General features: G+C 38.4%; 1 protein-coding gene across 7 annotated transcripts in view; it reads left to right on the plus strand.

The window, feature by feature from the left end:
• Positions 1-13,890, plus strand: part of NCOA3 (nuclear receptor coactivator 3) — a 100,410-nt gene that overhangs the window by 11,548 nt on the left and 74,972 nt on the right. For 3 of the 7 annotated variants that reach the window (XM_053394181.1, XM_053394180.1, XM_053394187.1), the window contains exon 2: positions 13,506-13,546. The exons of the other annotated variants lie outside the window; for them this stretch is intronic. The gene's annotated coding sequence lies outside the window, so the exon portion shown is untranslated. The remainder of the gene's footprint in view (positions 1-13,505; positions 13,547-13,890) is intronic. 7 annotated transcript variants of the gene reach the window in all.

Below are 13,890 nucleotides of genomic sequence, written 5' to 3' on the forward strand. Positions count from 1 at the left end.
TAAGTCCCTTTGCTCAAATGAAAGTTTGCTCACATGACCTTGGATGTTGCCCTATGTCTTAAAGATTCCATGAAACTCTTCACTGTTTTTAACTTGTGTATACATATACTATCAAGTTACATATGGTAATACAGTCTTCATATACTGTGAAATGATTGTCAAGGCAGATTTAAGGAATAATGGACATAATTCTGTTTCTTTCTTACCTCAAGTATTCATAATGCATACTATTTCTATATATATTATTTATATTGCTTATGATGAAAAGTGTCTTTCTGGATCATAGCAAAGGTGCATATAGTGCAACATTCTATCCTCTTCCACCTTTGATGGGGAAGGAAGGGTCACATGAAGGAAGGGCATAGAAGATGCTGATACACCTGTTTCACTCCCAGCGTTCACATGCACACTCACATTACAACATTCCATTTATAACATTGGCAAGCTAGGTGCTTCCCACCCCCACCCCAAAAGATAGAGACCACAAGAATAGCCACGTTTCATCAACATACAAGTTGGATTGCATTATCAAAACTGATGGGCATGTAGAATTTTAGGTGTTGAATTGGTGTCCGAGTCTAAGGATCCTTGCATGCAGCTACAGACTCATAGATTTGTATATAACAGGGGAATCTCTGGCCCAAGGGCCAAATGCAGACCTCCACACCTATCTGGCCCTTAGCACTCTTCCCAAGCCATACCCCCTACTGGCTCTGCTTTTCCCTTCTTGAGTATTTTTGTTTGGCTGGAATACGTCCTTGAACACTGATAGTGTCTTTGTTTTTTTGGATATAGGCTAGAGGGGCATGTTCCAATGTGTTTAGAAACTTTCCTGCAGTACAAGGCAAAATTTACATTCATTGCTTTGCCTGCCACTGGTATGCAGCCCCTGGAGGGTTGCCCAGAAGGGAGTGTGACCCTCAGGCTGAAAAAGGTTCCCAACCTTGGATATGTAAGAATTCTGCTTTTTCATCAGTTGAGCAGACTTTTGGTATTGGCATGAGACAGAGTAAGTTCAGAGAGGAACAGGGCCAAAGTTAAAAAGATGGAGGAACACTAGACTGAAATATGAAGATCAGCAATGGTAGGTGTACATGGCGCTTACTGGTTTTTAGAAATGTTTAGAAATGAGCCTAAATAATCATGAATTAGAATAAATCTATCATTGCAAAAAGCAAATTGAGACAGGCTGAGTAGCAGCTTGCAAGCTGACCTCTGAAACTATAGTAATAATATTCACTGGAGCTGGATCCAGTACAATTAAACTGAACTCTCTTGACTTCAAGTTTTTAGACAGAGTCCCCACCCAATATACCAAAAATCTGTGCAACCCCTGTTTTGGCAAAACACTGAAAGTCCCAAGAAGTTTGGCAGCTAATGTGAGTCAAGTGTGGTTTCTGATGATGATTTGGCATGAAACATCTGGTTACAAAATGGCTTATGAGCTAACATGTTGGAAGGGGATATGGTTATTCAGGCAGACTCAAAGGCATTTGTCTTTCATTCAGCCAAACTTTGAGTCAGATGAATAGTCTGCAGAGATTTATAGCTTCAGTAATTTTAGTGCTCTGGACTTTTACAGAATGCGGAAATGGTAAAATGTCTGCATTTTAACTAATCATATTAGCCATAGGTGTAAAGCTCCCTTGGGGAAAAACTAAGCATGTCTACAACTACTTATAAGATTGAGGATTTCATGTTAAATTGATTTATATCTAACTGTAGATACAATATGTGAAAATAAGTTCCATTGAAATTTGTTGGAATTAACAAAGTATTTTAGGATTGAGGCACTGGGAGTTCTTTAGGTCTCCATGCTTCAATCTTATAAATACTTTCCTGGGGGGGAAATCCAGTGTAATTCAGTAGATTCTGCTACTAAGATTTCATTCTAGTAGCTTTGTGGTTGATTGCTCATTTAAGTATTCTATACCTATGGGACTGCCTATACTACCACAGCACATATATAACTATAATGCTGCCCAAAGACACCATTTACAGTAAAGGCCACAACCCAGGGACATGCATGCATACCAGAAGCCTTCCCATGTGTGTTTCCAGCAATATCCCTATCAGCCTCCCCAAACTGTCCTCCAAGCATACTACACTTGAAAGCCTCTGCTACGTATTCAGATACATAAGTTTGTATTCAATTAACTTTTACTTGGACCCATTGAATTAATAGCAATGATTAACTAAAGTCCATTAGTTTCAATGTGTCTAGCTGAATACAACCGTTACTGATTTTGCATAAAGGGGACTGGAAGCCGCCAAGAAAAAACAAAAGGAGGCAAAGCCTGAAATTGATGCTAAAAGTACTTAAAATGTATTAGAAAATACAGTACATTATATGCATTTTGGCAAGCTGCTGCAATGCTTATGCAGATGGTATATTCACCATAATACAGTGTTGAATTCCACCCAGAAAATTGTACCATTTTTCACATTGAGCACCTTTAACTTGAAGTTCTAATAGTGTGTTCAGAAGATCCGTGTGTGTGTATGCGTATGTATTTACTGCTTTGGTTACTTCAAGAAAGGATAACTTCATTCCACTCTTACGTAAGGCTTTCTTCACACTTGATCCAGAATCTGCAGTTAGTGCCGAATGCAGCAGCACAATTGCTAACAGGAGTGAGGCCTTGTCGCATATAACACCTCTGCTCAGAGATCAGCACTGGTTACCAGTTTTCTACTGGCCAAGTTCAAGGTCTTACGATTAGTACAGTGGTACCTCAGGTTACATATGCTTCAGGTTGCATACGCTTCAGATTACAGACTCCGGTAACCCAGAAATAGTGCTTCAGGTTAAGAACTTTGCTTCAAGATGAGAACAGAAATCATGCTCTGGCGGCATAGCAGCAGCAGGAGGCCCCATTAGCTAAAGTGGTGCTTCAGGTTAAGAACAGTTTCAGGTTAAGAACGGACCTCCGGAACGAATTAAGTACTTAACCCAAGGTACCACTGTATTTAAAGCCCTTAGCAACTTGGGACCAATTTACCTATGAGATTGCCTTACCCCACAAATGCCCACTCAACTGCAGTGCCTACACTTGGGAACTCCCTCCCTGTTGAGATCAAGCAGGCACCTTCTCTGTACTCTTGTTGCCCGCTAAAAACATTCTTGTTTAGACAAGCCTACCCATTATATTTCCCCCATAGAAAACATAGTGTGATGATGCTGAGCATGCTCAGTGGACTCAGAGTGCTGAGTGACTATTGTGGAAGAGAGAATGGAAAACTGGGGATGGTGTGTCTGGAACCTTGAGCAGGGACACTCCACACATTTTGTTTCCAGGGATATGCTCAAATAGCACCATCCATACACAAGAGGCTTCTTTGGCTTGCAGAAGTATGGAAAATATTTAGGAAACTAAACCTCAAGGGGAAGCCACCCAAATAGCCCAATGAAGACTGAATGTGTTTAGTGGGCATGGAATGCTATTGGAGGGGGGAGAAATGGAAAAACTGGATGGGGGAGGGCAATGGTATTCTGCAACACTCAACAAGAGCATTCCCCATAGCAACACTTTATTGGTGCCAATTGTTTTTGTTAATTAGGGGTAGCTATTGTTTGTACCCTCTAGATCAGGCATGGCCAAACTTGGGCCTCCAGATGTTTTGGGACTACAAGTCCCCATCATCTCTAGCTAACAGGACCAGTGATCAGGGATGATGGGAATTGTAGTCCCAAAACATCTGGAAGGCCAATTTTGGCCATGCCTGCTCTAGATGTTGCTGGGCTGCAACTTCCATCTCTGGCTATTGGCTATGCTAGTTGGGGCCGATGGGCACTGTAGTTCAATAAATATTTGGAGGGCAGTATGTTAGCTATGAATATTCTACATTAAGCTACTCCCTATATAGTAGTATAGTTCTGCCAACTGTGTGCTTAACTATTAGACTTTGTTGTAGAATTCTGTAAATATGGCCAGAACATTTACTTACCTGCTTCACAAAATATACCCATGTTAGTTATTTGTTGCACATTGATTTCATGGCAGAAAAAAACATATTGGGTATCCTCTGTATTAAAACCATCTGCCCTTGCTGGCTGCCTGAAGGAAATTCTCACTTGCCACAGGTGAGCAGGCAAAGTGTCTAATTACAAGCTGCTGTCATATGATTAGTGAAACAGGTCGATTTGAAATGAAATTTAACCATGGTTAATTGCTCTGAAAAGCTGCACACTTCTTTGAAAATTGTTCCAACACCATGAAAGATAGATGTTTTGTGGATATTGTCCTGCACATTTAATTGTGTTGACACAATATTTCCTTTTGAGAGCATTTCAGCATTTCTCACTCATGGAAAAGTCTATGAGAATTCATGTACTTTTCATTGTAAGCTTAGATACAAAATGTTATAAAATATTACAGAATAGCAAGTGCTAACAGGGAAAATACCCTCAACATTTTTTAATAACACTTAAAAGCTTGCCTTCTGCTTCAAAACCTCACAAAGTAGTTTTACTTAATGGCCGGATGCAAGAAATTATTATCTTCACCTAGCCTTTTCATCTAGTTAGAATCATTTTATTATTAAAAGATCAAGTTAGCCTTTCTTCAAAAGTTTGTTGCACAAATGCCAGTTTCTAAACTGTATTATAAGTGAAATATAAACCTTTTAAAAGGAAGAGCAACTTCCAGGATTTACAAAGTAAAAGCCAAAGTCATAGTCTAATGACTGCTTTGCAGGAAGAAAGGTAAAAATAAGCTGCATACTTTTTGGATATGGGCCTGTGAAACTTTCCACTATATTCACTAGTAACATGGAGGCATGCTTGTGCTGCTGGTATTTTGAACAATAGACTTGACTCTGAATGGAATTTTTAGTTATTCAATCTGCAATAAACAGACAACTAGCCAGCATTTTAGAGCAGAAAAACACTTGCTACAGAAAGTATTTAGTAATTCAGTTAATGAGTGTAAGTAAGTAAAATGAGTCCATGTTAGCTTGCTGTTTAGAATATAACTTAACATATTTTGGGTAAGTATCTGTACCTTTTTTTCAGCTCATCTACCCAGCTCTCTGTCTCATCTGAATCAGGTGGTGCTAGACTATAGCTTCAAGGCATTGATGGGCCGGATGTGGGCCAATAAATTGAGACTGAAACCTGAACAGACAAATGTATTATGTATTCTGAGTTCTTGAGTCTGGGAGATGGGAAGCTGGTCTGGTGTGGATGGGATTGCATTCTCCTGGAAGGAGCAGATCCATAGCATTATCAATAGAGGTTCAGGAAACCTCAATTCTGATTTACAAGGAAGAGTACCTGAAACCAGCCCATGATGGGTCTCATGAATCATTGATACTAGCATTCTAGATCAAATGCAAATCAAGTAATGGAGTTAGGATGGAATTATTGTTCAAAAGTTGTTATTTTCTAATAGTAATTGTAAAATTGGTTGCAAATGGACCATGCCAAGTTGCAAAACATGCCTGGCACCTGGGGTGTTTTGGATGCTGATCCAGGTGTAACTCATTCAGGCCATTAGGTGAAGAACAGGATATAAATCTTGTGGTGCTTTGCAAACCCATTTTTGGCCCGGCCTTGACTTTTATCTGCCCCAAACCTGGTATATATCTATTTTTTTTTAATGAGTTTGCTTGTATTTCAATTCTTTTTGACAGAAGAGAGTACAGTGGTACCTCGGGTTAAGAACTTAATTCGTTCTGGAGGTCCGTTCTTAACATGAAACTGTTCTTAACCTGAGGTACCACTTTAGCTAATGGGGTCTCCCGCTGCTGCTGCTGCTGCACCACCGCCGCACAATTTCTGTTCTCATCCTGAAGCAAAGTTCTTAACCCGAGGTACTATTTCTGGGTTAGTGGAGTCTGTAACCTGAAGCTTCTGTAACCCGAGGTACCACTGTATCACTTTCAAGGGTGCTTATCCTCTGTAGCTTTTATAATGACTTGTATTAATAGTTAAATTGTATTTTAATGTGTGTGTGTGTCCAGTTAATTGGGGCACCTTTTCTATAAAATATTTTTATTATTTAATCAAAGTTATTAAATTGATAAATGTTGCAGACCAGCTTAATAGGATTCTATTTGCTTAAGATCTGGTGAGTTCTTCACCACAGGTTGTTATGCTAAAGATGCTTCTGGATTATTTTACTGGGATTATGAACCAAAATTTAACTATTGACCACCTCTAGCCCTAAAGGAATAAAAAGCTTTATATATTTGTATTTAAATGTTATGTGCTTGTGTTGCCGTGGGAGCCATCTTAGAAGAAACTTCCTCTAACATGCTGTCCATCACCCATGGTTATTGCAAATACTTGTGTTAAAATAATAATTTTCTGGTAAATACTAATTTTCTGATTATTGGTTTCAGTTCTCCTTAAAGTATAAACGTGTCAGTACTATGTTATCCAAATATCTTTTCTGGAAGTAATGTCTATCAATTGCATTTTAGAAGAGATAATTTTATGAGCAATATACTATTTTTTTTTTAAATCTACCCACGTTTGCAATGTATATTACAGCTTCAGCAGAGCTACAGAATAGCAATGGTATTATATCTAGCAACATGATGCACCAGGTTGGTGTGTGTTGCAAAGGATGAGCCACTTTTGTGATAGTGTTGCTATGGCAACTACCTTCTGAGAGCTGCCTCAAGGTCACTCATCAGCCATAGCCCAGAGTGCTTGGATTTTACGCAAAATAAGAAGCACCTAGCAGTTCCTGTTGTTCTTTTTTCAGTCTTCTACTGTTGCATTAAATATTATGAGGAATACTAATGGATTCACAATACTTACATGTTAATTAATTTTAAGTGACATTTTTATACAAAGGGTAACGGACACAAGGACAGACTCTTAACAATTATATATAAGTGTATGTATATGGTTTAAAAAATCTTCAAATTACATAAAAGAAAGTTGGTAGTTACTAGTAGCAAGCATGTGTACTTAAACTACAATTTAAAGAATTCTTTTAAATGTCTTTTCAAACAATGATGATGATTTTTCTTCTAAATCTGAAAAGACCTCCAGTAGTAGAAGCAAGACTGACACTCAGCAATTACAAGGAGCTGTAGGAAATACATTTAGGGGGCTTGCAACTCTGTTCACTCCCATATCATGTGGCAAACAACCAAAATTTTGCTTTTAATATTTTGTTTTATTTTTTGTTCTTCAACTGTTTGCTGTTTGTGGCCCATTCTGGTTATTTAGAAATTGTCTACCTGAATTACTTAAACTCTTCCAAAAAAAAAATCACGAGAAGTGTTATTTAATGCTGGGTAAGAGCCAAATTTCATGTATGATATAAATATGTATTTAAGTCCAGATCGCTGGCTCTTTGCAGGTGGGTGAAACAAAATTTAAAGCTCTCTCTCTCTCTCTCTCTCTCTCTCTCTCTCTCTCTCTGTGTGTGTGTGTGTGTGTGTGTGTGTGGAAAAATTATCTTTGAACATGTGCAAAGTGCAGTTTCCTCCTAAATGTTTCACTGGAACACTTTGTGGAATATGTTTTCTGATCAAACTAAGTACCTCCTGTACAGGATTTTGAACCTCAAAACAGCTATATCTTTCCCAACAGACATCATTCAGCTTGTTTTCTCCTCTCCATTTGAATTTCCCTTTTCCATTTAAATTTATTTATTTATTTTAATAGATACTGCTTTGATAGTAAATTGAACCTCTAAGCACTTTACAAAAAAATAAAGAAAATGTTAAACTTATAATTTTTCACAGAGTTAAAAAGAAGAATTAAAATTTAAAAATATCTACAACAAGCTAACAACAGATTAAAATACATGAAGACTTCTACATGTCTGGGTAGACTTGCCTGAACTAAAATATTTTTAGCAGATGCCAAAAAGAGTACAGTGCACCCCTGCCTAGTATAAATAGGGAGGGAGGGAGTTCCAAAGTATAAGTGCTGCCACACCTACAAAAGATTAGTTTTCTGAAAGTGTGCGATGAGTATTATGAACGAGTGTTATGTAACAATTCCACAAATGTTTGTGTGTGCAAAAACACTTATATTTCATTAGTTCTTTAACTTCCCTATTGATATCTGTGAGCTGTTCTCTCTTCTGTCACGTGGTACATTGAACTGTAGCACCTTGTGCAAACTAGGAAGTGATCCTGGCCCTCCTGTTCAAGGCACTCCATTCTAATCCCTCTCCCTCTCAGTTGTCAATATTTTTCATCTTCTCAAGCTCTCTTCAGGTGTCCAGTTTGAATGGCATGTCTGTATAGGGTTGCCTAAACAAGAAATGTTTTAAGCAGACGCTGAAAAGGGTTGTAGAAGATAGGTTACTCAGATATCTGTCTGAACACTGGTCTGATAAAATTAACTTGCCTACTTGCTGAGGTCATCAAAACAGGCCTTGTTTTGTCTCTCTTGGATTATCTGAAATATAGTAGGTGTCCTTGGAAGTTGAGGCCTTTCTGTAATTCCTTCCTTTGTGGTGCTGTTTGGTTCCCTCTGTGCTATGTTTTAGACACTACAATTTGACCTGGTTTGGATTCCCCGACCTGGTTTTGGGGGGGGGGAAATAAAGGGGAAAAAATTTCCTTTATTTCCCCCCCAAAAAACTAGGTGCGTCCTATGGGCCGGTGCGTCCTATGGGACGAAAAATATGGTACATTTGACGTGAGACACTAATGTTATAGACTACGAGATGGGGATAGAGAGAAGGGGGGATAGTAAACCTCCATTCTTTTACAAAGTGTATGTGAGAGTTTTTTTGTGGGTAGGTTCTTTTTTCCATTCATTTACTAGTTTTCATTGGCAGTGAGAGAGATTGGGGGGCCTAGGGCATGGTTAGTTTCCTTCAGTTGACAACAGTGAGTTTAGTTTGTGTGTGTGAAGGAGAGGGGGTTGTTGGGTCAAATTAGCCATATTGATTTGTATCTGTCGGGTTTTGTTGTTGTTGTTGTTGTCTTGTTGGGATGTGTACCGGTATTTAATAAAGGGGAACCACACCAGGGTGAATGCATCCACTTCTGTTTGTCCCTGGGTTCATTTGAGTTTGTTGGTTAGCTTTTCTAGAAGGGCTGTTTCCCATACTGTTTGGTACCAGTGGTCATACTTGAAGTAGACTTGTGATTATTGGGCATGACTACTATAGGTCCATCAATTTCACTTGGTTTACTTTGAGTAAAACTTAGTAGGATACAGCTCAGTATTTATTGAATGTGTGTTTTACTGGTCGTCAATTTTTTGTTTTTTCTTTTTCTGCTATTGTATTGTTGGCTTACTTATTTATTTATTATTTGATGAGAATATTTTTTCCTTAGGGATTTTTATTGAACAGAAGGGCAGACTATAAATATCTAATTCAGGGTGCAATTTTTAATATTCATCCTGTTTGAGTAATAGTTCAGGGGGTGGTTGTTTTCTTCCTCCGTATCCTCCAGCTGATAAGATTCTCTGGCAGTATTGAGGTTTCTGAATGTTTGCTGAACTTCTAAGTTTAAACTGTGATTCAAGTTTAATTGATGATATCCAATATCCTAAGCAGTGTGACTGACCATTTTCACATTTAAAACTGTACAAATGTTGAACCAGTGCTTGGAGGTATGAGACAAAAGTGTTGGGGTAGTCATACTCTACAACATGATTCCAAACTGTTTTCCCCCCAAAAGGGAGTACAGTACTTTGTTCATTATTATTATTATTATTATTATTATTATTATTATTATTATTATTCCTAGTTCACTGTTCTGATTGCAGTAAGTGGTGGTCAATAAGCATTTATTATTCATTAGACCTGCTTTGGCTTTTGGTAGATCTTAATTGAAACATTGGGGGGGGGGAATGCAGGGGTTTTGTTAAGGGGGAAAATTGCTGTCTGAACACATGTGCTTTAATTGTAAAATCCTTACTGCAAGATGGTACCAGCTTCTGTACAGAGCAGGAGCCTTTTTGAAGAGGTCAGTTTGTTTAGCAAATTATTCTTTAGGCACTGAATCAGGATCAGAAGCATAAAATGCCTCCTGAGACTATAAAAGAAGCTCTCTCCCTGGGCAGGTCAAGTCTGTGATCGCTGGGATTGTTGCATTGCAGTGGGTTGGACTAGATGATCCTTAGAGCTTTACAATTCTATGATTCTAAGTGTCAGGCACAAATCTGGAGTGAAGTTCCTAAGATGGTTGGATGGCGTCCTGTACGCCTCCAGGTGACTCCTGCAGCCAGGCTGGTGCCAAAGATATTGCTCTGTTTTCCTTTGGACCACATCAGTGAGGCTGAAAGGGGGTCTTGACATCTGGGCAGCCCAGGACCTCCATACACACTGCCCAGGCTTTTTCACCCTGGGGAGGTCATGTTGGTGCTGCTAATGGAGCAGTTTTAATTCACCCCCGAAGGCGTATTCCATTGTCTCTCGAGATAGATGGATTCCAACAAGTGTCAGGCAATTTCCTCCACCCAATGCATCAACAGTGTTACTCTGAAGGGGGTTGCCTTACTCCTCTGTAAAGTTTCTAATACAAGGATGGGAACCAGTCATGCAAAATTGGTGGCAATCTTTTTAGAGGTGGTAAAGTCATAAGTGAGGAACATTCAAGTGAATCCAATGGGGGCCACTTGTGTTCTCTGGGCCAATAGATTGCCCACATGTTGCTGTAGAGAAATACCAATAAATTGAAAGGTACATACATATATGATAGAGATCTGTCAAAATAATATTGCAAATGGAAATAAAATAATAAGCACTAGAGAGTTCAGTATGTTTGACCGGCTTTATTCAGGTTATTGTCACCAGGAATTTTTCTGACTCTTGGATATCAAGAGTAAAATCAAATTCATCACAACTTGTTCCCAGTACTCTTCCATTTTCAGCCTTGTCCCTAGTCCCACCTACTGAAAATGGCTTCTTCTCCCCTCTTGAAATCATATTCCACTGTCTTCCGGTTGCATTTTGAGACCCAGAACTTTTGATGGAGCTCTCCAGAAAAATTATCTGAACCCTCCCATATGCTCCACCATTTACTTCCTACATCTATCATTTATTAGTAAATGTATTTGTAAGACCTACAATTCTAACATAACATGTTCACAGATCACATTTCTTGCCTGTATTTCAGACAGAGAGAGAGAGAAGTAAAGAAACATCTACAAACACTGATTCTATTTAAAGCCTTCAATTTATGCAAGAATTTCTCAGTAAAGTGTTAACCCCTGCTGGTGGTTTAGGGACTGATTACTTAATACTCTGGTAAGGGCCTGAAAGGGTCTGAAGGGAAGAAGTGCACAAGTCCAATGACTTTTTGAAAGCTGTTCTGTTCTTGTAGTGCCAACCCACAGTTTGACAAGTCTGTAGGTGCAGTGTTCAGTTTAGGAAAGACTCTCCACTGAAAGCCCACTTGTGCCTGCACTTTTTTCATTTTAGAGATTACCCACCACTTTTTAATTTTTGGTTGCTTTCAATAGCCAGTGGTGAAGGGAAGCTACATTTTGGTACTTGATGTAAGCTGCCTTGATGCAAACTGAATTGAGAACTTCTCTGGGCCAGGATAGTGACATATAAATTTGAGAAAAAACAAAAATAATTATATACTATACTCTAGTCTCCCTGTGATGTTAAATACTTGATGCATTTGATTAATTTTGTATGTTGTTTCTTGACACTAGAATGGTGGACTAGAAACTCCCAAAATAAAAATGTTTCATATTGTAGCATTTAACAACTTCACTAACTCTATTAAAGCACTGCCATTGATACGGAAATAAAATTATTTCAGTAAAAGACAAATTCCATTTACCCTGAGCCAGCATTTAACAGAAAAAGTGTAGGAGTAATTAGTGTGTGTACATGTGTGTTTAAACTTCATTTAGGAAACTTTAAAGGCTCAGGTTCTACAAACTAGTATATACTCATTTTTGCTTCCATTATGTACTCATTTGGCATAAAAAACACTGGTCTAACTCTGGTATTTCCTGCACCAATTATAATATGCAGTACTTCCCTAAATTACATAACCTCTAGACAGGAGGCGAGCTGAATCTTAAATGTTACAGGTTCTGATATGCATAGGCATTAAAAATTTATTTTAAGTTTTTCATATCTGGATTTAGCTTCATGCACACTGTGTATTCTAGATACTGTTCATGCACCCATTTTACTTGATACAACTTGACCCTGATAGAATTAACTTTTTGAAACACTAAACTCCCAGATTTTATATTTATTTACAAGTTTGGAATACTTACAGCCTGCTTTTATAGCCCCAAGAGGGGCTTATAAAAATGTGCACATTGCAATCAAATTCAACTGTAGTATCAGGAACGGAAATAACATTGTGTCCATATGGTGCCAGTATTGTTCAGATTTCAGTCTTACGTCTTCAGTGTTAGTATGGGAGTATATTGTTCTCAACTGCCCTTAGAATGGGAAAGAAGTCCGCCAGCTCTGTTTCTGGTAAATGGAAGGGCTTTGGATTTGGCCCTTGGAACACCCCTTTTGTGGTTACGATCTGCTCTATGCTGTGGCCCCAAGGACCCCCTTTCATTCGGGAAATATTGAGTATTTTATACAAAATGATAGTATCGTGTATTACCAAAAGATACACCCCCCCCTTGATTTGTGCATATTGAAATGCAGCATTTGTTTAGTATGGAAAACACTTGATTTGTAGTAACTCCCTGGAACATTCAGTTATATAGGAATTCATTTTTTAACCTTGTAATGTGTGAAGCAACTCACAGTATAACTTTTTCCTATCTTTTTATCTTTGCTTTGTGCTTCTGTTTCCTAGGGTAACCCCCTTGTGTAGGCTGCAAACTGGAACCCTTTAAGTTGCAGCGTGTTGCTATTTATGTCAATGTGTACATATTTTACATTGCAGTTGAGGAACAATACGAATGTTGAGCTTCTGGGGCTTTCCACTTGATTGTATCATCTGTTTGTTTTAGATAGAAGACACTTCCATTCAAACCACTCTAATAAGAAAACTCCACACAAACTATTCTAATGTGAGAAGATTCCCAATTTAATCTAATGTGTAAGATGGTAGGTTTGCTTTGGAACATGGTTAGGAAGGTTAGGAAGAAACAACTGGATAGGCTAGCAGTCAACTGCAAAGGGGACTCTGAGATCTAATTTGCACATTTTACTTGAGAATTACTTTTTATTCTGTGTAACAAGGAATTTTGGTGGATTTGATCATGGTTTTACTGCATATGTAGTGACTGTTGTGTTCACCCTCCCCTTTTCCTTTATTTGGATGACACCATGGCCTTTGGCTAGCGCAATAACTTTTTAAATTAAAATAAAATCATTTTGTGGTGGTACAGTCATATGAGAGGATTGTACAACTTCAGCAACTTAATGTTTGAACTGGCTCTTTGTGCCTGGGTAAATGGAGGTCTGTAGACAGCAGAATTGCAGTTCAGTTCATTAGATCCCCCATTCTCATTTAAGGGTTAGGTTGTTTCCGTAACTTCCATAGACATGTATTCACACACACTTCTTTGCTTTCAGATTAGATAAATAGTTTTATTTCTCTGGCTAACTAGTATCCTGCCATTTTTCAACCTCTAGGTAGAGATGCTGTGTGAGTGCTGAGAGGAATACATTTCCAAGTAAGTGTTTAACAGTCAACTTAGAATACAATTAATTATCTGGTCCCATTGAAGTTGGTGGAATAAAGCCAGTTTAAGCACAGGAACTCTTACATAGTTTTTTAAAGCTATTGGAAGTGGGGGGTGGGGGTGGAATCTGTTGAACCGTACTTCATTTTCCATGTGGTTTTTTAAATCTTTACAGTCTAATATCTACCTTTGGATATGCACCTCTTCAGGTTCTCTCCATAGCTTTCTGTTGTTTGCTTCCTCCATCCATCCACATAAGCTCTGCTGTTAGTGGTCATTCCCTTGGTCTTTTAAAACTGTGGGGTCTCCACACTAGCATTGCTTTATTCTATCAA

The sequence above is a fragment of the Podarcis raffonei genome, chromosome 6, assembly GCF_027172205.1.
Source record: "Podarcis raffonei isolate rPodRaf1 chromosome 6, rPodRaf1.pri, whole genome shotgun sequence".
Taxonomy (NCBI): Eukaryota; Metazoa; Chordata; class Lepidosauria; order Squamata; family Lacertidae; genus Podarcis; species Podarcis raffonei.